Consider the following 22,730-nt stretch of genomic DNA (forward strand, 5'->3'; position numbering starts at 1 on the left):
TAGCAGCATGTGGAAGATATGAACCCCACTGATACAAGAAGCTGAGTCTCTTGCACCCCATTCCACAGTGCTGTGCTGGACACATACAGGTGACATGACCTTGGACTGTGTCTAGAATTGGGGTACTATCCCTTGTAAGCCCTATCTTAGTGCCTGAATTGAGTATAACTGTGGATCTTAGTACTAGGGCACACTCTCCCCTATCCCACCAGGGTTTGGGGGGGTAGCATGTGTTTACCATTACCTCTTCCTAGACCTCACATAGGCCCACATTCCAGGTCGGAGCTCCAGGGTGGTCAGTTCCAAGCTCCAGTGCATCTTTGGATGTCCTAACCCATTCAGGGGTGTCTGGGCCCAGTGAACCCATTCATCCCTGTCTCGGGGCCTCTGTGCTCTATTCATGCACAGCTCTGGGCAGCCTGCACCCCGTCCACCCCCATCTCACAGACAGTCTGTGTATTGTCACCCCTCTTCCAGGAACAGCTGCCGGGCAGCCAGCAGGCACATTCCGGGGTTTGGCCTGAAGCCAATGCAAACCCTAGCTTTGCTGGCGCTAGCAGCAAGTGGGGCGCGGACTAACCAAGGGGAGGAGGGCAGGCATGGAGGGAGGGAATGTGGAGACCCTCAGTTTGGGAGCATTTGATCAAAGGCTTCCCTAGACACACACTGTCCTCCACCCAAGGGAACATTGGGAAGCCAAAGCCAGCCTGGGACAGAGGCCTGTCCTGAACTGGCTGCCAGCAGGAGCAGCTGTATGCACAGGGTGGGAGGAAGGGCCCTCCACCACAGCCGCTATTTCCTGACCAGGCTCCCTCAGCTGCCCACCCACAGACATCCCACTGGCAGACTCATCAGCATCAATCTGGGCGAGGTCCCAGGCTCAGGGGTGGGGAGGTGGGCAGAGGTGAGCATGGGGTCTCATCTCTGTTGCTGTAGACCCTAGCCCCTCACCAACCCTAATGGGGACTCTTAGTAATGGGAGGACCACTGGAAAGTGGATATCTGACTCCTGGGCCCGCTTAGGCTGTTTACAAGATAGCCACAGGCTCTTCTTGTTTCCAGGCCAGTGAAGGCCAGAGAAGGAAAAGTGATTTCTTGGGGTCATATGGATATTGCCTGGCAGTCCAGAAGCCCCTGTGAATAAAGACCTGGCCTACTTTCCAGGGTCCTTGGTAGACAAACTGGTCACAGCTCTCCAAGTCTGTGTGAGCCGTCCATGTTTTCTGGGCGCTGTGGGCCATCTGTGTTTTCTGAGTGTGGGAACCTCTGGGTTTGCCATGTGTGGATGGCTACTCATGCTCTCCAAGTGGGGAGAGCACATGTCTGGCTATCTGAATAGCTACTTGGTTAGTGTGTCTGGGTCAGGGAGACTACAATGGCCAGACCTTTAGGTACCTTCTTACACGCCCCAGTCTGGAGTGTCTTGCCTTCCTACTCTGCCAGGCTGGCCTGATTTGCTCTCTGTAGCTCTGGACAGCCTGTATTCTGGTCCTGGTATAGGATACCCTCTTTTCCATCCTGCTGGTCATTCAGGATCATAGCTCCCTGCTGTCCCCCTGTCCCAAGGTGCCCCTTAGTCACAGAGCTCTGGCTCCTGAGACTACCTGTTTTTTTTTTGTTTGTTTGTTTGTTTGTTTTTTGTCAGACAAGAAGCCACATCAGATAAGTCAGGTTCTTTTGATGATGGCTAAACCTGTATCACTGGTGGGTTTTTTTTATAGACAAGGTATTGTGAGAACTACTTCAGCTATGTGGTGTTGGGCAGAACCCTCTTTAGGGGATCCTGCTGTGTGGGAACCCTGCTGTACAGAGACTCTGTTGGGAGAGAGGGGGCTGCTGTACAGAGACCCTGCCCTAGGAGGACCCTGCTGTGTTGGGGACCCTGTTCTGAGGGATCCTCCTCTGGGGAGAATCCTGTGTATGTCCCCACTCTGGTGAACCATGTTATTATGTAAGCACTCTGCTCAAGTGGGGACCCTGGTGTACAGAAAGCCTGTTGTGTGGGGACAATACTGTGTGGGGACCCTGCTGTGTGGGGACCCTGCTGTGTGGGGATCCTGCTCTAGGGGATTCTTCTGTGCGGGACTCTTCTCTAAGGGATACTTGGTATGTGCAGATCCTGCTTTGCAGGGTACTATAGTATAAAGACCCTGAAGAGAGAGTTAGAGATTCCCTCACACCCAAGGAATAGCTTCCAAGATCAAAAAAGGGAAGGAGCCCAGATAACTATGGCCCATAGTCTTTCTTTGAGGACACAGATTTCCCCAAACTCCCAGGGAAGCCTGACTCCCAGATGTTGGAACCTGGAGGTGGTTGGAGATGCTCCCTCTAGGTGACTGAGTGCTCGTCCTAGTCTGGTATGAGAATGGTTCTGTATCTGGACTTTAGGGCTTGTCTCTAAAGTCTAGGGTCAACCCAAAGGCAGTTACTGGATCTAAGAGGAGCCATGATCCAGTTTGCACCCAGAGATTGGGCACAGCTGGCACCAGGCAGATTCAGGGACCAGGCAAGGCTGAACCAGCCAGACTCCCAGCTCCCCCTGCTGTCTGCAGGCTGCTTGGCCTGACCTCCCGCTCCTTTCCGACCCCTGCTCTCTTCTGGGCCTCCTCTTTGGTTTCGCAGCCCAGACCAGACGGCTGGCAGGCGTTTGGGCGCCCCCTTCTGTACACATGCCTCTTGCAGGGTCCCAAAAAAGCGCTGCAACCTAACCCTCCTTCTCACAGAGGGGCTGTCCTAAGCCTCTGAATATTCAGATTTCTGACTTTCTGAGCAAAAAAATCTTGTGAGAGGGGAAAGCTTGAGCTATGCTGGTCGCTCCCCACACCTGGCCCCCTGACTCTTCCAAACAAACTCCAAGTAAGCAGGGAAATCACTGGGACTCCAGGGCATCAGCTCTCTTGGAAGAGACTTTAGCATCCCAGTTGAATCTTCTTCAGTCTTCAACCCAGGGTCAGGCCAAGGCCAAGGAAGGTCTCAGTGTTGAAGTATCAGAGACCACTGCTGAGAAGGAATGAGAAACACCTCAGAGAAAGATGCCTTTACATATCCCAGATCAGAAAAGCAGGTGTGCTGGATCAGGTGAGGAGACCGCCTAGTATAATGAAGAGGACAACAACCCCTTAGGTGGAAGGAGAGAGACTGAGACTCTCTGCAATGACAGCCTTACAATCAGAGAAAGCAGAGTACCATGCTCTCTGTTGTTGGAGGGCTGGAGGCTCACACATCAGGTAGAGAAAGTTGGCAGAATCAACCAGAAACAGGTGTGGTTCAGGGCTCACAGAAAGCCAGGCAGGTGCTGGCTCAGGCGAGGAGACTTCACTGACCTGCAGCAAGGAAGATGAAGAACACAGACGTTAGGCCCCAGGGGAGCCAGGCAAGCAAGAGGCCTTGACCACATGACGAGGCACCTGCCATCTAGCTGCTGAATCCTCCAGGAAGCTCCAGCCAGCTCCCTTACCCTGTGTATGCATCGGGTCACATTGAAGGACATGTGCACGTACAAAAAACTGCAGATATGCAGATTCACAAGCACAGCCATGCATGAACACACACACACTCTCAAGCTGAAAGGTAGGGGGCCATCTTGACCTCCAGATAATAAAGCAATAGTGTGGATTTTTTTTTGTTTTTGTTTTTTGTTTTTTTACCTCAGCAGTGGTGAGTCAGGCCATGAGCCTGCCACAGCAAGAACATATCTTGGCCTCACTGCTCACCAGCTTCCCGGTACCTTGCCCCACCTGGCAGGATTCTGGTAAAATTGCCATATTATTGGCGTGCTGGAGACCTTCGCCCTGCGGGTAGACCCTGGCAGATGAGGGTGCTCACAGGCACAGTCTGGGCTGCTAGTCTCTTAAAGTAGTGCTTGACTGGAGCCGAGGCTTTCCCCAACCCTGCTTCACTCCTAACCACAGCCATAGCCTTTGCTCCAAGACACAGGGCATCTGACTGGCCAGAACCTGGCCCAAAATCGAGCACAGTCTTGTGCAGCAGAATGGGAAAGAGGCCCACTCTCCCCTAGAACCCTCTAGACGTCCATCTTCTGACCTTTTTGTCCTTGCTCATCACAGTGTGCCCAAATTGTGTGTGGAGGGTGCCTTTCTGTGCCCACCTCTTTGGAGGCCCAGGTGTTCTATGCCTCTGCCTCTGATGTATATAGGTATATCCATGTATAGTATGTATGTGTATGCAAGTGCATTGTGTGTGCAAGTGCATTGTGTGTGCAAGTGCATTGTGTGTGCAAGTGCATGTGTATGTGAGAGTATATGTGTATACTCAGGTACACACAAATGAATAAATTTTTTTTTTAAAGAATAATCAAATGGAACAAATTGCTGTTGTCTCCTGAGAAAAGCCACAGGACACATGTTTGCAGCCGGCTGACCAGAGCTGAGCTCCTGGCCACAGTCACCTGCAGAGGGCGAGGGTGGGCTGGAGGCTGCAGGCAGTTATCCTTCCAGAATGTACATCACACTGACATCCTGCTATGAAGGAGAAAGGAGTGCTGGAATCCAGCTCCAGAGTGGGGCTCGAGGGTAGCTGTGACGGGATGAGCACATCTGACCTTGCTATGTGTACATTCCCTACCTTGTCACAGCTTAATAAAGCGGAAAAACTCCAGAAGCAGGGCATGCCGAGTAGGGCGGTGGTGCACGGGTGTCTGCTACACACCAAAAGGACTCCTGGAAAACATCAAGGAGTGGCAGGAAACTGAATCAAAAAGGGGCAGGTGACCCAAGAAGGGTCTGACCTCCCAGTGCAGTGCACCCAAGCATTTGGCAGGGGTTTGGTGGCACTTCCGAGGATGAAACAAAAGGACTCAGGTGTGCTCTAACACTGAGATCTCCAGGCCTCTTTGTACTTTTAAGTGTTCAGACAGGGTCTCACTAAGTTGCCCAGGCTGGTCTTGAACTTGAGACTCTCCTACCTCTGCCTTCCACACAGCTGGGATAAGGGGCCTGAAGCACCAGACCCAGCTGCTCATTGAAATTATAATAAGTATATGCTAAGGTGCTCATCTGAGACAAGGGAAATTTAATTTACAGCAAGAATAAGCAAGCATCTGGTTGGTGGCAGTGACTCCAAGGCCTGTCTTGCCAGGAATGGGAAGGCTAGGACCTGGCCAGAAGTGGCCTCAAAGCCCAGCTCCCTAGTCATGGGAAGGCTGTGCTGCTGTGAGACACACATGAGTTGCTGTGGAGTGGACTAACACTTAGGAGTCAGTGTGGAGGTGTGGGAATTGTCATTTGTGTCCTTGATGCGTTTGTGCAGATGTGTGCTTTGCAGCTACTAATAGCTATTAGCATTGTTCTGGGTATCTCAATATAATAAATGAAGGAATGAATAAAAGTGTGTTTATTTCCTTTGGAAGGGCTTGCTTGTTTACTTGTTTATTGAGACAGAGTTCCTTTGTGTTTCATTTTTCAGACCAGGCTGGCCTTGAACTCCCTGACATCGGCTTGCCTCTGCCTCCGGAGTGCTGGGGTTAAAAACCTGCACCATGCTTGGCTGAACATATTTTGGCTGAACATATTTACTTCTTACTCCCCAACCCCCCAGCCCCAGACAGGGTTTCTCTGTGTGGCCCTGGCTGTCCTGGAACTCACTCTGTAGACCAGGCTGACCTCAAACTCAGAAATCCACCTGCCTCTGCCTCCCAGAGGGCTGGGATTACAGGCATGCGCCAACACCGCCTGCCTGGAGATTTTTGACATATGTATCCAGATGCTTAGGCAGGGGTTCCCAGGTTATACCAGCCCATGTGTACGCCCATGTGCCAATCTTCTCCCTTAGCATCCCACATCTTTACCCGACTAATACCTACATCTCCCCCTCCCTTTTTTGGGGGGGGGTTTCAAGACAGGGTTTCTCTGTGTAGCCCTGGCTGTCCTGGAACTCACTTTGTAGACCAGGCTGACCTTGAACTCAGAAATCTGCCTGCCTCTGCCTCCCGAATGCTGGGATTAAAGGCGTGTACCATCACTGCCTGGCTGACAGCTACTTTTTTTAAAGTGTGGAATGCTTCATGAATCTGTGTTGTCGTCATCACAGGGGCCATGTTAATTTTTTCTGTATAGCTTCAATTTTAGTATTCGTGCTACCATAATGAGCATGTTAAATTCTTAAGATGCTAAAGATGTTCATTACTCCACCCGAGTTTGTGGAGCTGTGCACACAGATAAGCACACAAGGACCAAGAGCCAGAGAGCTTCTAGGATCTCCCCAGTCAAGTATCAGGATAACACAATGCCCAGGAGGACTGACATTAATTGCAGTTGTGAACATGTGTATGTGCAGGTATGTTTGCATATGCATAAGCTTACTTATGTGGTATATACATATGTGAGTTCATGAGCTCATGTGTGTATAGTGTGTATGTGGTATGAGTACACATGTGCATGAGCTGGTTTGTATGTGGTGTATGTCTGTGAGTGCATGTGTGTGCATAAGCTCATGTATGTGTGGTGTTTATGTATGTATGAGTGCACATGTGTGAATACATGAGTACACATATATATGGTGTATATGTGAGTACCTGTGTGCACATATTTATGTTTGTGTATTCATGTGTGTGTTCATGCATCAGCATAAACCTTCATGTCATTCCTAACATCATGAAGTGTGGACTGTGGTCCTACGTAAATCTCCACTAGACTTTATAGAAAACTATTAACCTGTTCCCATCAATTCAAGCCCGTGTGGGTTCCCACAGACACAGGGTGAAGCCCCAGTTCCACATTCTCCCTGGCTATTTTCTGTCAGTCATTCCGAGTGGTAGAGAGTGAGAACTAGTAGCTTCTAATTTTATTTCTACCATTCTAAGTGTTCTGGGTATCTGCCGCAATTTAGGTGGGAACTATCCTTCACGTGCTCAGTTGTTTAAATGCTTGGTCCCCAGGTGGTGGCATTGCTGGGAGGCTAGGGAACACCTGGGAGGTGGGATATCATCCAAAGCTGATCAATAGGATAGGAAACTGCTATGTTTCCTGCAGAGTTATGAGGAAATGTCTGTCTATTCATCCCAAGTACATCACTGACAACAGACCAGAATCCATCTAGCTTAGTGAATCAGTGAGATTGGGGTACAAGTTATGGGAGATGAGAGGGCATTTAAAGGAGCATGGATACCTTAAAGCCAACTGCAGCCCGCCCCAGCATCAGTGATGACTTGCTAAAGCTGCATTCCTGGAGCTCCCTGCACAACTGGTAGGCAGTTCCACTAAAGAATCCTCTCCAGCAGTTATTACTACTATTTATAGAAGCTGGGGAGGGGGGCTTCCGAGTCTTATGTTTCATCGTCTTCCAGAACCTTTTAAGCTTCCTTTACTTGATCTTAAGGAGACTCTCAAGGAAGGAATGTTTCCAATTAGGAAGAAACTGCATAGAAGGAGCCAGCCTAGGATTGTCAGTAGCTTTGCTTTGCTTCCTGGTTGGCTAAGATGTGAACAAGCTGCACCCTACCTCCCCACTGTCCCCACCATAGTGCCATGTCACTCCTTGTCACCATGGCTTCCCCTACCATAATAGACTGAATCCCCTCAGTCTGTGAGCCGAAATGACCTGGCCTTGTTGAAATTGCTCCCTCTTTGGTATTTGGTATAGCAACAAGAAAAGCAACTAGTGAAGTGTCTCTGCCTGTACTGTTGTGTTGCCACAGTGTCTCTGCGCTTATACTGTCTATGATGCTGGTAAACTTGCTTAAATTTTCTGTCTGATGTTTGCAGTTCTTTGGTTCCTTCTTAAAATTTGAGAGCCCATGACCTATCTTGCCACAAATCTATCCCTGGATAACTGATTCACAAGTATTTTCTTTAAATAGTTGAATTGCCTGTTGCTATTTCTTTTTTCTTTTCTTAAAAAGAATTTTGCATGCTAGTTATCTCCTTATTTTGTAGAGGTCTGAACTTCTTCTGTTGCACACATGTGGAGGTCAGAGGACAACTTGCAGGAGTTCTCTCCTTCCACATGTGAGCTCGGGTCCTCGGGCTTAGTGGTCGGCACCTTTTCCTGCTGAGTCATCTCACCGGTGTCGAGGGATGTTTTGTCACTGCATACAGCAGCCTAATGTGAATTGTCTCTAGAAAGAGGATGCAAAAAACAAACAGGAGGAATAATAAGACAAATAAATTGCATCTTAGAAGAAAATAGCTGCTTGCTCAAGACTTTGTTTTAAAGGGGGAAACTTAGAGATGTAGCAAGCATTTTGAACCAAAATAACTTTTATTAACATGTTGAGAGAAGAAGAACGAACTCCCTGGGTGAATCAAAGTCATTATGTGAACAACTTGGGCCACGCAGAGCATGCTGGGAAGCACTGATCAAGGCCGCTCCCTAACAGCTCTTTAACATGCTGTTGTATGCTTTAATTATCTTCTTCTTCCTCCTCCTTGTTCTCTACTCTTCCCCTTTCTCTTTTTCCTCCCTCTCTTCTTAGTCTTTCTTCTTGCCAAACCCCTCTTCACACACACACACACACACACACACACACACACACACACACACACAAGCTGGGATCAGGTGGCTCTCGAGCCCAGCCTGCTCTGATGGAGATCAACCTGGAAACTCAGCAGGTTTATTTCACACATCAGGAGGAGGAGAGATTATGTATAGGAGGTCTCCGTAGGGGAGCAGTCTCTGGTTGCAGTCATCCAGAAAGTAGAGGACTGCATCCGTTGCTAGTTTTTGCATACACTGGTCAGTCCTCTGAAAACATTGATTGGCACGTGAACCAGATGAAGGCTTTGCCTATATAGGAAAGCCTTTGTAGACCTCGGAGCCTCCGCAGGAGGCCTTGGGGCCCTGGTCAATAATGCATAATCTCTCAGGACTTTATCCACTCCTTACTCCCCCATTCAAAGCTGCTTCAGCTCCCAATGCTAACACTACTGTATCCTCTTCCCCATCCCTTTCCCATCTACTTCCTCCTCCTCCTCCTCCTCTTCCTCCCCCTCGTCCTTGTCCTGTTCCTCCTCCTCTTTTCTTCAGGGTGGGGGACTGGATCTAGGATATGCTAGGCAAGTGCTCTCTTGAGCATCCTACTACTTTCTTGGCAGTGCCTTTGGCAGAACAAACATTTTCAAGGTCAAAGTCAAACACAACCACATTCTCATCTGCCACCCGTGTTTTCGATGCTGAGACCTGTCGTACAATTAAGAGATTGCCTTGAGTCTCAAAAGAGACTGCACCTTTAAACAGTACCGAGACCACCGCGACTCTGCGTCTGTAGTCTGTATGTCCCATTACATTTGACTGACCTTCACTGATGACACAGAGAGATGAGTGCCACGGTTTCCGAGTAAATACACTTCACTTGAAAAGCAGGTGGCAGAACCCCGTTGATGTCCTTTTGGAGCTTCTTGGCTCTTTTAGATTCCACACACGTTTTGGAATCCTGCTAGCATCTTGATGGGCTTGTATTAAATAAATCTCTAGAGGAATTCGGAGATAGTTGGTATTGGAACAGCTCTAAGTCTCCCAGCTGCTGAGCACAGAGGTTGGGGTATTCATTAAGCACCTCTGTTTTTTTTCCTTGACTCTCCTCTTCCTAGCTTGCTCCTCACCTTTCCTGGGAGCAGTGGGCACCCAGGGGACAAGGCACTGTTGCTCAGACCTGGAAGCTGAGTCTCATGTCCCAGTGAGGGGGAGCACAGCAGAGGGAGCTGTGCTGCCGGTGGGGTGGCATCCCCCAACCAACGCAGACTTAGGACACTTCAGTCTCACACGAAACAGCCCTCACTGTTCCCAGAACTGGCTGAGGACTACATCTACCCTCCTGGAAAGTCTACCTCTGCCCTCTCCCTTTTTTGCATTCTTAACAAAAATTTGTTTTATTTCTGTGTTTTGTGTGTATCTATGTGTTGGTCTCAGATATGGGTTCAAACCAAAAGAGAATCTTTCTTAGCCAGTGACTACCTTGGGTGTTCAAGATCCCAGCATAGCCCTAAGCCTTTCTCAGGATGAGCTTTTAAATCCCAAAGCCATATCTCAGGTTAACATATTTTAGTTAACAAAACAGCTAGCTAGAAGCAGAACTGCAGAAGCTTAAAAGCAAGACTTACATTTAGACTCTCCCAGAATTATAAACTTTGATGGATTGAGTCTTCATTTTAGATTTGGCAGGTGCTGTCTATATGCTGACATCATGGAATCAGTTGTGCTAAGGTCTTGGGGCTTGTTACATACATAAGTGTGTGCTTCATGTTTGTAAATACAAACAGAGACCAGAAAAGAGCATCAAATCTCCTGGAACTAGAGTTGTAGATGTTTGCATGTTGTTATATATGGGTGCTGGGATCTGAACCCAGGTTCTCTGAAAGAGCAGAAAGTGCTCTTAACCAGTGAGCCATCTCTCCAGCCACCTTCATTTGGAATGAATATATATATATATATATATATATATATATATACACACATACATACACATATATACATATATACATATACATACATACATATATATACGTACATATATACATATACATATATACACATATATACATACATACATACACATACACATATATACATACATACATATATATACATACATATATATGCATACATACATATATACATATACATATATACATACATACACACACACACACACACATATATAATGTTTTAGTGAGGGGTTTCTATTCCTGTACAAACATTATGACCAAGAAGCAAGTTGGGGAAGAAAGGATTTATTCAGCTTACACTTCCACACAGCTGTTGATCACTAAAGGAAGTCAGGACTGGAACTCAAGCAGGTCAGAAGCAGGAGCTGATGCAGAGGCCATGGAGGGGATGTTATTTCCTGGCTTGCTTCCCCTGGCTTGCTCAGCCTGCTCTCTTATAGAACCCAAGATTACCAACCCAGGGATGATACCACCCACAAGGGGCCCTCCTCCCTTGATCACTAATTGAGAAAATGCCCCACAACTGGATCTCATGGAGGCACTTCCCCAACTGAAGCTCCTTTCTCTGTAATAACTTCAGCCTGTGTCAAGTTGACACACAAAACCAGCCAGTACAATTGACCCCTTGTCAACTTGACACACAAACACATCACTATTAAGCCTCAACCCTTACTTTCTTATTCATCCCCAAGATCTAAATAACTTTAAAAGTCCCACAGTCTTTACATATTAAAAATTCAATCCCTTTAAAATGTCCAATATCTTTTAAAATTCAAAGTCTCTTAACTGTGGGCTCCACTAAAATACTTTCTTCCTTCAAGAGGGAAAAATATCAGGGCACAGTCACAATCAAAAGCAAAACTCAAACTCCATCGGTTCAGTGTCTGGGATCCAACTCACGATCTTCAGGCTCCTCCAAAGCTTGGGTCACTTCTCCAGCCCTGCCCTTTATAGGACACAACTTGTCTTCTAGGCTCCAGCTGCCTGTACTCCATTGCTGCTGCTGTTCTTGGTGGTCATCTCCTGGCACGGGAATCTCCAAAACACTGTTGTCTTCTGCTGTTAATTAGGCTTCACCAATAGCCTCTCATGGGCTTTCTTTATGGTGCCAAGCCTCAACTCCTATGCATGACCTCTTCAGTCCTGGGCCATCAATTGCAACTGAGGCTGCACCTTCACCAATGGCCTTCCATGGCCTCTCACAGTGCCGAGCCTCAGCTGCTCTTCATGACCTCTTCATGCCTTCAAACCAGTACCATCTGGGTGACTCTTACACAGTACCAAGTCCAGCCACAGCACAAAATACAACTGTGGCTACCTCTGGAACACAGCCTCTGTGCTCTCAGAAAACACTTCCCAGAAAATTTCACCTCAGTGATGCTGGTCTCTTCTTAATCACCGCTAATTTCTTAGCTCCAGCTAACCAGCATCAATAGTCCCAGTAACACAAAGGTTTGCTTTAGTAGTTCTGGTATCTTGTTAATCAGAGCTGATTCTTCAGCCCCAGCTAACCAAAACCATAGAATCTTCACAATCAAAACATGGCCCTCATGAGAATCTTTAATCTTCCCTCTGAAATTTCACAAGCCAGACCTCCATCTTCTCTGCTGTTCTCAACATTATCTTCTAAGCTCCTACACAACATCCCACAGAGCTCTTAACATGGAATGGATCTTCTAGCCCAAAGTTCCAAAGTTCTTCCACAGTCCTTCCCAAAACATGGTCAAGTTGTCACAGGAATACCCCACTATGCTGGTACCAATTTGTCTTAGTCAGGGTTTCTATTCCTGAATACACATCATGACCAAGAAGCAAGTTAGGGAGGAAAGGGTTTATTGAGCTTATACTTCCACACAGCTGTCCATCACCAAGGGGCTGGAACTCAAGCGGGTCAGGAAGCAGGAGCTGATGCAGAGGCCATGGGGAGTGATGCTACTTACTGGCTTGCTTTCCCTGGCTTGCTTAGCCTGTTCTCTTATAGAACCCAAGATTACCAGCTCAGGGATGATACCACCCACAAGGGGCCCTCTTCCCTTGATCACTAATTGAGAAAATGCCCCACAGCTGGATCTCATGGAGGCACTTCCCCAACTGAAGCTCCTTTCTCTGTGATAACTCCAGCCTGTGTCAAGTTGACACACAAAACCAGCCAGTACTATATATATATATATGGAAGTGGGGCAATTGGCATATGCAGGTCAGAGGGCATGTCCAGAATCTAGTTCTTTCTTTTAGCACATGGGTCTTGGGATTGCACTAAGGTTGTCAGACTTGGTTGTAGGCTCCTTCACCAGCCGAGTCACTCCTCCTGACGGAGCACTTTCTCCCTGAGCCTGGTTGCTTCACAAACATTACAGGCAGAAAGCATTGGGGGGGGGGGGGGGTGATGCATTCTGCTGAGAAGCCTGGTTTTGTGGAAATTGGGAGTCCCTCAAAAGAACTGAAGAGAAAAAAAAAAAAGCAGCCGGAAATCGTCAGTCCAGGAGCTGAATCGGATATGGAGTGTGAGTTGGGAAGGAGAAAATGAAATTACATGGAAGCTTAAAAGATAAGCGCTAACAAAGCCCGTGCCACATCCTCTGGGCGGTTGGAGATAAGGATGTTGCATCATTCACAACAGAATTTCATCTTCTGTTTTTCAGCAGCAGCCAGAAGGTCAGAGCAATCGTTCTCTACCTGCTGCTGTTCAAGCACCTTTGGCTTAAATGCCAGTGCGTCAGAGAGGAGGCAGGTAGAGGGGAGGCAGAGATGTCAGCCCTGTGCCACACGGGCTGTTCCAGGTGTTGGTAAACTGTGCTTTCCTTCTTTCCTTCCTCCCTCCCTTCCTTCCTTCCTTCCTTCCTTCCTTCCTTCCTTCCTTCCTTCCTTCCTTCCTTCCTCCCTCCCTTCCTTCCTTCCTTTTGTTGAGACGGGCTTATGTAGCCCCTGAGGGACCAGAGCTTGCAATGTAGCTAAGGATGATTTTGAACTTCTGATTCTCTTGCTTCTTCCGCCTCTTAGTGCTCAGGATTGCACATGTGTACTACCATGCTCAGCTATTTTTGTGTTTGGGGGAACACAGGGATGATTTGAGACACAGGGTGATATGTATGTGGGGGCGGGGGACCTGTGGAGTCAGTGTTCTCTCTCCACCTTTACACAGTTTCTAGGGATAGAACTCAGGATGCTATGTATGGCAAGTACTGTCTTCCCTGATTCGTGGCCTTGAACTCTTGATCCTTCTGCCTCTGACTCCTAAGTGCTGGGGTTACAGGAATGTTCCACCATGCCCTGCTTACAGGTTTCTAATTTCCACAGGATTCAGACCACATGGTCCAGGAGGCACAAAATTCTTGAGCGTTTGATGAATCCATGCCCTTTCATCTGCTTTGCCAGCCTGTTACCTCAGTTCCAGTGACATATGGAGACCCTGGCTCAATTGAGGCAGGGAATGACAGGAGATAGCTAGGATTGAGAGACATTTGAAGGATGGTATGGAAATCTTGTACAGAGGAAAATCCCTAAAATATATGAAGGCAATCCTAATGAAGTCTCCTAATAATGGGGGTGATGGAATCACAACTGGCCGTCTCCTGTCACCAGACAGGTCTTCTAGTACCAGGACTGGATTTCATTCAATTGAGTTCCTGGCTAAGAAGGTTCCATGGAAATCCCCAAACAACTCAGGCTGATATGAAGACAATAGATTGCTCTCTGTAAACTTGTCCCATTGCCAAGGAAAACATCCATACAACTCACTGAACATGGAAATATCAAGTTGGAGCCTGCATGGAACCTTGACCCCTACATTCTAGTATCTTTGGTACAGGAAGTACTCTGCAGGCTACCAAAAGAGAAATGTAAACACCAATCCAGCTAAAAACTCTTTGATTTACAATATGTCCTGCCTTCAAGATATGCTCAGGCAATGGTGGTATAGAACTTGTAGCAATAACCAACCAATGCCTGATTTGACTTAAGGCCCATTCCAAGAGACAGACCCCACACTTGGCACAGTTTGGATGGTCAAGAGCCAGAGACTAGACAAACAAGAGATCTAGGGTAAAACCAAATACTACTGGCTTAAAAAGTAAACAACAACAATAGTAAGAAGTAACAACAAAATTACTTCTAGTGATATTCACCATACTCAGATGTGTGCTTTATTCAATTGTCATCAGAGAGGCTTCCTCTTATAGCAGATGGGAACAGATACAGAGACCTACAGCCAGATATGGAGAGAGAGAGAGAGAGAGAGAGAGAGAGAGAGAGAGAGAGAGAGAGAGAGAGAGACCTTGGAGCTCTAAAAGGGATTTGTCCATTAAATACCTCCCCTCAGGGCTCAAGGAATCCCTTGGAAAAGAAGGTGGAAAGAGAACAGATACAGAGACCTCCAGCCAGAGGGGATGGAGGACACCAGGAGAACAAGACCTTCTAAATTAACTGAGCAAGGCTGAAGCAACCTACATGGGGCTGCACTGGGTTCCCTGTGTATACATTATAGCTTCCAGCTTAGTGTTTTTATAGGATTTCTGCGTGTGGGAATAAGCAGGTCTCTGATTCTTTTACCTAATCTTTTTGTTTAGTTTTTTTTCTCATACAATATATCCTAACTACAGTTTCCCAGTCTTCCATTCATCTACCACCAACTTCCCTCTCCCCCAAATCCATTCTCCCTCCATTTTCCCTTCAGAAAAGAGCAGGTCTTCCAGGGATATCAACCAAAATGGCATAACACATTACAATAAGGCTAGGAACAACCCCCCCCCCCCATCCACACTGGACAAGACAACCCAATAGGAGGACAAGGGGCCCAAGAGAGGGTGAAAGAGTCAGAAAAAAAAACTCTCACTCCCTCTGTTCGGAGTCCTACAGAAACATCAAGCTAACAACCATACCTGGCACAGACCCATGTGGGCCCCACAATTGCTGCTTCAACTGTGAGCCCCTATGAGGCCTGTGTAGTCAGTTCTGTGGGGGGTGTGTTTGCCTGGTGTTTTGATCCCTACAAATCCTCGTCTTCTTCTGTGGGGTTTTCCCAAGCTGTAAGGTGGGGAACCTGATGGAGATCTATAATTTGGGCTCTCTCTCTCTCTCTCTCATGTTTCCACCCCATCAGCTGTTGGAGGAAGCCCCTCTGATGTCTTATGCCTGCTCTCTCAGGGTCTTCTCCTTCTGTCGGGTGGCTTTGTCCAACTTTGATGTTATGGTATATATTTCATTATTATATTTTATTTTGTCATGTTGGGTTGTTGTCTCCTAGAAGTCCATTTTTTCCTAATGAGAGATAGGAAAGGATCTGGAGGGGAGCGGAAGAGGTGAGGGACTGGGAGGGGACAGGGAGGAGAAACTTGACTCAAGATACATTCTATAAGAGAAGAATCCATTCTTAATACGTGAAAAAAAAGTCAAAAATAAAAAAATAGTTTAAACTGTTATATGCCTACTTAACTTTTACAGCTTTCCAGGCAGATTGTGGGCCTCAGTCCTGGGCAGGCCCTGCTCAGAGGCAGGGCTTGGCACTTAGAGAACATTGTGTTCAGATTTGGGGCTTCCCACCTGCAGCTCCCTCCTGCTTACGACCTCCTTGTCACCCCACACCCTTCTCCCATGACACTTGAGTCTTGGAAGCACGGCCTTCCGCCAAGAGGTGATCCCATCCATTCCTGCCTGGTTTTCTCTGTCCCCATTTCTTAAAAGAGTCTGATTTTTTTCCCAAGCTGGGGAAATGTGCAGCAGGCTGAGGCAGGAGGACTCCTACAGGTCTAAAGCCAACCTGAGCTGCTTGGTGAATATTAGGTCAGACTGAACCATTGAGCAAGACACTCTCTCGAAACAAAACAAATCTCCCCAAAGCCTCTCCTCCAGAATCTTCACCGAGTTCTCTGTGAGTCTGTTTTGTAAAAGTAATTTGCAGTATCTAGAACCTGAGCTGATCAGGCAGCCTGAGGCGGGCCCTGGCTGGCACTTGTACTGCTGGCTCTTCCCTGGCTGGCACTTGTACCACTGACTGCTAGCAAGACTGTAAAATAAATGTCATGAAAACACCGCACTCACAGATCTCACCTCAGAGGGAATCAGAGACAGTTTATCCTAGAGACAAATATCAGTGACCACGGCCTGGAAGCACAGATGCAGGTCGCTATAAACATACCACTGTGGTGACAGTGCGATGATGTTTTAACAGTAACAGAACAAAGGAAGTCTCAAAAGAATACATTTTCAAATACCTTGGTGGAAACTTTAGGTAGGCAGATTCCAGAACAGTAGGGGAGTCTCTCCTATAAGCCTTAGATGCTATCTGATAATATTTTTAGCCTTTGGGTCAGTAGAAGCTCGAGGTCCTTTAAGTCAATGCACTTCAAAATAATTTGTTAGTCACACACAAGATAGGCAATAAAGGGCTTTTGATGGGGCTAAATATTGCCCAAGTTAACTTGGCTCTGGATCTGCAGCATTCCAGCTCCACACAATCACAGAAGCCCTTATCAGTCAATCAGCTTGTAGAAGCTTTAACAAAGGTGTGGCTTTCTTCCCCTGAGAACTTCCGTTCATTCAAGTCTCCTGCACTCCTGCCTATTTGTGTCATCAATCTGAACAGAATTGTTCTCGTGTTAGAAAACCAAAATGAAGGTAACTGAAAAGGTAAAGCAAAGTCCTTCTAGATGGTTGGAGGCTAAGGAATAAGTCATCTTAGAAAGGAGGCAGAATTCAAAATGGAGCAATAGTGAAATACATCATATTTCTGAGTCTGTCCAAGTTTAAGGAATGCAGCTGATAAAACTGTACTTAGAGGAAAAGCAGCCATTGTGAGGAAGGGGGGAGAGGATGGAACTAGCAGGTAGTCACCCGTTACTGGAATTCAAATGTATTATTAAAAAAGAATGTAGGGCGGGCTAGGACATGGCTTAGCCAGTAAAGTGTGTGGTGTATACAGATGAAGACATGATTTCAGGTACCCAGAACCCACATGAGGGCTTCTACTTGTAAGCCCAGCACTAGGGCAAGAGTGAAGAGAAGGGACCCCGGAGGCTGACTGACTAGCCACTAAATCCAAATCAGTGAGCTTCCAATTGGTGACAGACTCTGTCTCAAAATATTAAAGGGGGAAAAAAGCATACTGTTCTGCAGAGGAACAGAAGGTTCTGTAGGTTACCAGAACCACATCAGTGGTTCAAACCACTTTTAACTCCAGGCTCAGGGATCCAATGCTTTCTTCTTGATTTAATGGGCACCTGTAAAACAATCTCTCTCTCTCTCTCTCTCTCTCTCTCTCTCTCTCTCTCTCTCTCTCTCTCACACACACACACACACACACACACACACACACACACACACACACACAATGTTCTTGTTTATTTTTTCTGTGTTTCTGTGGTAGGGATAGACCCCAAGGCATTGTGCATGGTCAGATAAGGCCTCTGCCACTGGGACATACTGCTGTGTCACAATAAACATAAAGTTCAAACAAAGGTGTATTAGAAATGCTCACAAGACCTACAAACAAGTTCTGTGAGAAGACTAAGAATGACAAGTTCTAAAAAGACAGAGGAGCCAGGGCATTTTGACAACAACCCACTTTGCCCCTCAGAGATAAAGGCCTCTAAGCTGATAAACCTGATGTTTAAACAGGGGAAGGCTTCAGGCTAATCCCCGAATACACTGAAACTGTCTTAGAAACAAATGGTTCTCAGGAAAGTTGACGCCCCATGTGACTCAGGCAGCCAAAAAAAGCCAACTGCTCTTGTGGCAATGGATGACACCTGGTGACTTCTTACAAAAGGCCAAGGAACAGAACTCTCAACCAGGGCATGCTTTCGAATTTTCCACATAATTTTATGAGATCACGGAATCTTCAGTACTTGTGATGGTTAATATTGGTGCCAAGTTAAGAGACAAACTTCTGGGCATATCTATAAGGGAGTTTCTAGATTGGGGTTTACTGACCCACCCTGAATATTGGGGGGCACCATCATATGGGTTGGGGTCCCAGACTGAATCAAAAAGAAGAAAGCTGAACCCCAACATTCATCTCTTTCTGTATCCTGACTGGGCACAATGTGACCACCCACCTCACGCTCCTACCACCATGCTGCCCCCGCCATGGATGAACGGTGCCCTCAAACTGTGAACCAAATAAACCCTTTATTTCCCAAGCATTTTATTGTAGCAAAGAGACAGATAATTAATAGATGTGGAACCATTCAATATAGAAGAGGTTCAAGCTCTCCAAATCAGGGCAGGATTTATAAAACATCAAAGAGCAGTGTGGTCAAGAATGACCTTATGGTTAGTGAACCTTCCCTGTTCCTGTTACATGTGGAGACAAGCAAGGGACAGAGATTGAAGACAGGAGCCATAGGACAGGCTAGGGATTTGTCCCATCAGGAAGTAAGTGTGACTGGGAAACAATTCAGCTGTTGCTGGGATTTGACTTCATCCAGAACATACACCACACCTGGATGATGTCTCAATACCCACCCGTCTGTCCACTTTTAGTTATCTCCTCAGTCAACAGAGGCTCCTCAGTGTGCTCACAGGAGCACCAGGAGCTGGAAGGCACTCACCCAAGCTTATCTGGAACAACCCCTAAGCCCACCCACATCCCTCATCTCACGGAGCACTCAAGGGCCTGCAATGCCAAGTGATTCTTGTGCTGATGGGGCAAACCCAAGTCAGTCAAAAAATTTGTTACATTTCATTATAGGCTCAGTTGGCATGTTTTTAAGAATCTGCTTTCAAAATGAGATTTCTTGTTCATATGTTCTGACTCTTCCATTTTATTCAGCCTAGACTGAAGTCCACAGGCTGGCATGATCCACATTGAAGGTAGGTTTTCCCACATGAATTAACCCAACCTAGAAACTTCCCCAGAGACAGGCCTAGAATTTTCCTTTCATGGTGATTCTAAATCTGGCAGTATTGGAAAGCAAGATTAGGTGTTACATACCTACACATACATATGCATTGCCCATTTGCCTAGGTCCCTGCGTGATTCCTCCACTTCTTTTCTGCATCCTGACCAAAGCGTTCAGTTGCCTGATCACTCTTCAGTCTGGCCTGCTCAAGTTTTCCTTAATGGATTTGAACCTAAGAGGGCCCTGATACAGGCCTTTAGACTGCTTTCCCTGGGCCACACCCCTCACTTCCTCTCAAAAGATACACACCCGACCCTCTGGGTCTAGACACATCCTTCTGCTCATGCCCTTAAGAAAGAACAGCAACTGCTCTTCAGGGCCCACTCTGGCTCTAATCATTTCTTTCTTCTCAGTGTCAGGAAGGCACGAGGCCTCCCCACATGGCAGCCACTGCAGCTCTGGCACAGGTCTGGGGGACAAAGCAAGGCCCTTTTATCCTGTCCACTTTATTGTCTATAATTTTCTTCATCAATGCCCCAGACATGTACTTTAGATTATTTCTAGGATTTTTTTTTATTACCACTGTTACTGATAATGTATTTGTTTTAAGACAGGGTCTAATTTTGTAGCTTAGAATGGCCTGGAACTCATAGAAATCCTCCCTCTTCCTTCTGAGGGCTGGAAGTGTAGGTGTGAGCCACCATACCAAACTGTCGTGTGCATGTGCTTGTGCGCGTGTGTGTGTGTGTGTGTGCATGCGCACACGCACATAGTCTGACTCACTCTTGTGTGGGCTATCTTTTGCCCAGGGCCCTTGCTAGGTTCACTTGCTTTTATTCTCCTATAGATTCTCTTGGGTTTCCTGACAGTCTTGCCACCTAAGAATAAAACAATTTTCTTCCCACTTATTTTACACATTTCCCCCTTACATATTGACTTTTCTTTTTTAACCCCTACCCCCAGACTCTACTAGAACTAGAGAAGAAAACAGTGACCATAGGAGGTCTTGTCCTGTTTTACGTTCTTCCTTCGTTTCTATTCTTTCTATTCATTTTCATATTTAGACACAGTCTTCTGGCTGGTGCATACCTTTAATCCCAACATTAGAGAGGCAAAGGCAGGCAGTTCTCTGAGTTCGAGTTCAGTCTAGTCTACAGAGTGATTTCAAGTTCAGCCAGGGCTACACAGTGAAGCCCTGTCTCAAAAAACAAAATCAAAAAACAAAAACAAGCCGGGCTGTGGTGGCGCACGCCTGTAATCCCAACACTCTGGGAGGCAGAGGCAGGCCTGGTCTACAGAGTGAGTTCCAGGACAGTCAGGGCTACACAGAGAAACCCTGTCTTGAAAAAACCAAATCCAAAAAACAAAAAACAAAACAAAAACAAAAACAAACCCCAAATCAAAACCAAACCAAACTAAACAACAACAACAACAACAAAAAAGCCAAAAGGCCACAGCTTAAGCAGACCTGGAACTCAATAATGAATATTTACTCATAGTGGCTGTCATAATACTAAGAAATATTTATTTATTTATGAAGATATTTTAGGGTTACTATTCCTGCACACTGCACAAACATCATGACCAAGAAGCACGTTGGGGAGGAAAGGGTTTATTCAGCTTGCACTTCCACATTGCTGTTCATTACCAAAGGAGGTCAGGACAGGAACTCAAGCAGGTCAGGAAGCAGGAGCTGATGCAGAGGCCATGGAGGGATGTATCTTACTGGCTTGCTTCCTCTGCCTTGCTCATCTTGCTCTTTTATAGAAAGCAGGACTACCAGCCCAGGGATGGTACCACTCACAAGGGGCCCTCCTCCCTTGATCACTAACTGAGAAAATGCCCCACAGCTGGATCTCATGGAGGCACTTCCCCAACTGAAGCTCCTTTCTCTGTGATAACTTCAACCTGTGTCAAGTTGACACTCAAAACCAGCTAGTACAGGAGGACACACTTGTGCCTCAGCTTGTGTGTGGAGGTCAGAGGTCAGACAGCGTTTAGGGCTCAGTCCTCTCCTTCCACCATGTGGGTTCCTGGTGCCCACTCAGGTGGCTACGCTTGCAGGAAGTGCCTTTACCTGTTGAACTATCTCTCTTGTCATCCAATAGACATTGGGGCTGTTAGTTGTTATCAAATTAAGTTTCCTTCATGTGGCTGACAGATAACACAGCAATTAAGAGCACTAGCTGCTCTTCCAGAGGATTGGAGTTCAGTTCCAGCATCCACATGGCAGCTCACAATAGATGACCTGGCCAGTTCCACACGGAGGCAATAGATTTAAGCACCTGATCTTGTGGGTGACATTTTATATTCAAACAGTAGATCTGCTGGTGGATTTTCTTTTCTTTCTTTCTTTTTTTTAAAGATTTACTTATTTATTATATGTAAGTACACTGTAGCTGTCCTCAAACACTCCAACAGAGGGAGTCAGATCTTGGTTGTGAGCCACCATGTGGTTGCTGGGATTTGAACTCAGGATCTTAGGAAGAGCAGTTGGTGCTCTTAACTGCTGAGTCATCTCTCCAGCCCAGATTTTTGTTTCCTGTGTTTGAACACGTGGCACCCAGCTGCTGACTGTTTAAGAAAGTTGTGGCTGGCCATGGGCTGTATGGTAGGTTTGTTTGGGTAGCCCGGTCTCCATTCCAGTTCCAGGTTGAGCCGTCCCCTGCTTCTCATCTGTTCCTCAAGCTCTAACACCCAAATTGGAGCCGCAGCCACCATGCTCACCCCCACCATGAGACTGTGAACTAAAATATATCTTTCTTTCTCTAAGCTGCTTCTGCAGTTTGACCAGAACAGTAACTAATGAGCTATGGCTGTCATGAAGCCATGAGCTACTATTCCTCAAAAGGTGAGGACAAATCCCTCCGAAACTGTGAGGCACAAGACAGAAAGCAAAGCAAAGCAAAACAAACAAAAAACACTCCCCACAAAAGACAACCAACCAACAGCAACAACAAAAAACAAAAACAAAAACAAAACCCCAAATAATCCAACAGCAACAACAACAAAAAACTCCAGCATTAAATTGCTTCTTTCAAGTGTTTTTATAAAAAGAGAAGTAACTAAACTAATACAGCTAACAAGTATCTCAGCATTCACATCTGTATTTCTTTCTTCCTCTTCCTCCTCCTCCTCCTCCTTCTCCTTCTTCTTTTTGATTTGTCTTGGTTTAGATCCATGGTTTCCCTGAAACTCACAGAGATCAGCTTGCCTCTGCTTCTGCCTCCTGAGGACTGGAATTAAAGGCACACTCCACCTGCCCTGATTATTTGCTTTGTATTGTTTTCCCTCATGTTAAGAGAGTATGTGGTTTGGGAGGTGGCTCACTCAGTGAGGGACCCCTTGCACATGTGGGAGTCTGAGTCTGCTTTCCAGAACCCAAGTGTAGAGAAGGAAACCCTAACATGGTGGCACCCTAACATGGTGGCACGCGCTTGTAACCTCAGTGTGAGGAAATAGAAGCAGTAGGTCCTGCCAGCCTAGCCTACTC

General features: G+C 46.6%; 1 long non-coding RNA gene and 1 other non-coding gene across 2 annotated transcripts in view; both read right to left on the reverse strand.

Annotated features, from left to right (window-relative positions):
• Nucleotides 1-3,094: 3,094 nt before the first annotated feature.
• Nucleotides 3,095-22,730, reverse strand: part of LOC127678602 (uncharacterized) — a 39,180-nt gene continuing 19,544 nt past the window's right edge. The window contains exon 3 of the long non-coding RNA XR_007976604.1: nt 3,095-3,323. This is a non-coding gene — a long non-coding RNA (uncharacterized LOC127678602). The remainder of the gene's footprint in view (nt 3,324-22,730) is intronic.
• On the reverse strand, nt 6,005-6,110 carry LOC127676645 (U6 spliceosomal RNA). The gene has a single exon (XR_007976090.1). It is a non-coding gene; the product is annotated as a U6 spliceosomal RNA (small nuclear RNA).

Source organism: Apodemus sylvaticus, chromosome 1 (assembly GCF_947179515.1).
Source record: "Apodemus sylvaticus chromosome 1, mApoSyl1.1, whole genome shotgun sequence".
NCBI lineage: Eukaryota > Metazoa > Chordata > Mammalia > Rodentia > Muridae > Apodemus > Apodemus sylvaticus.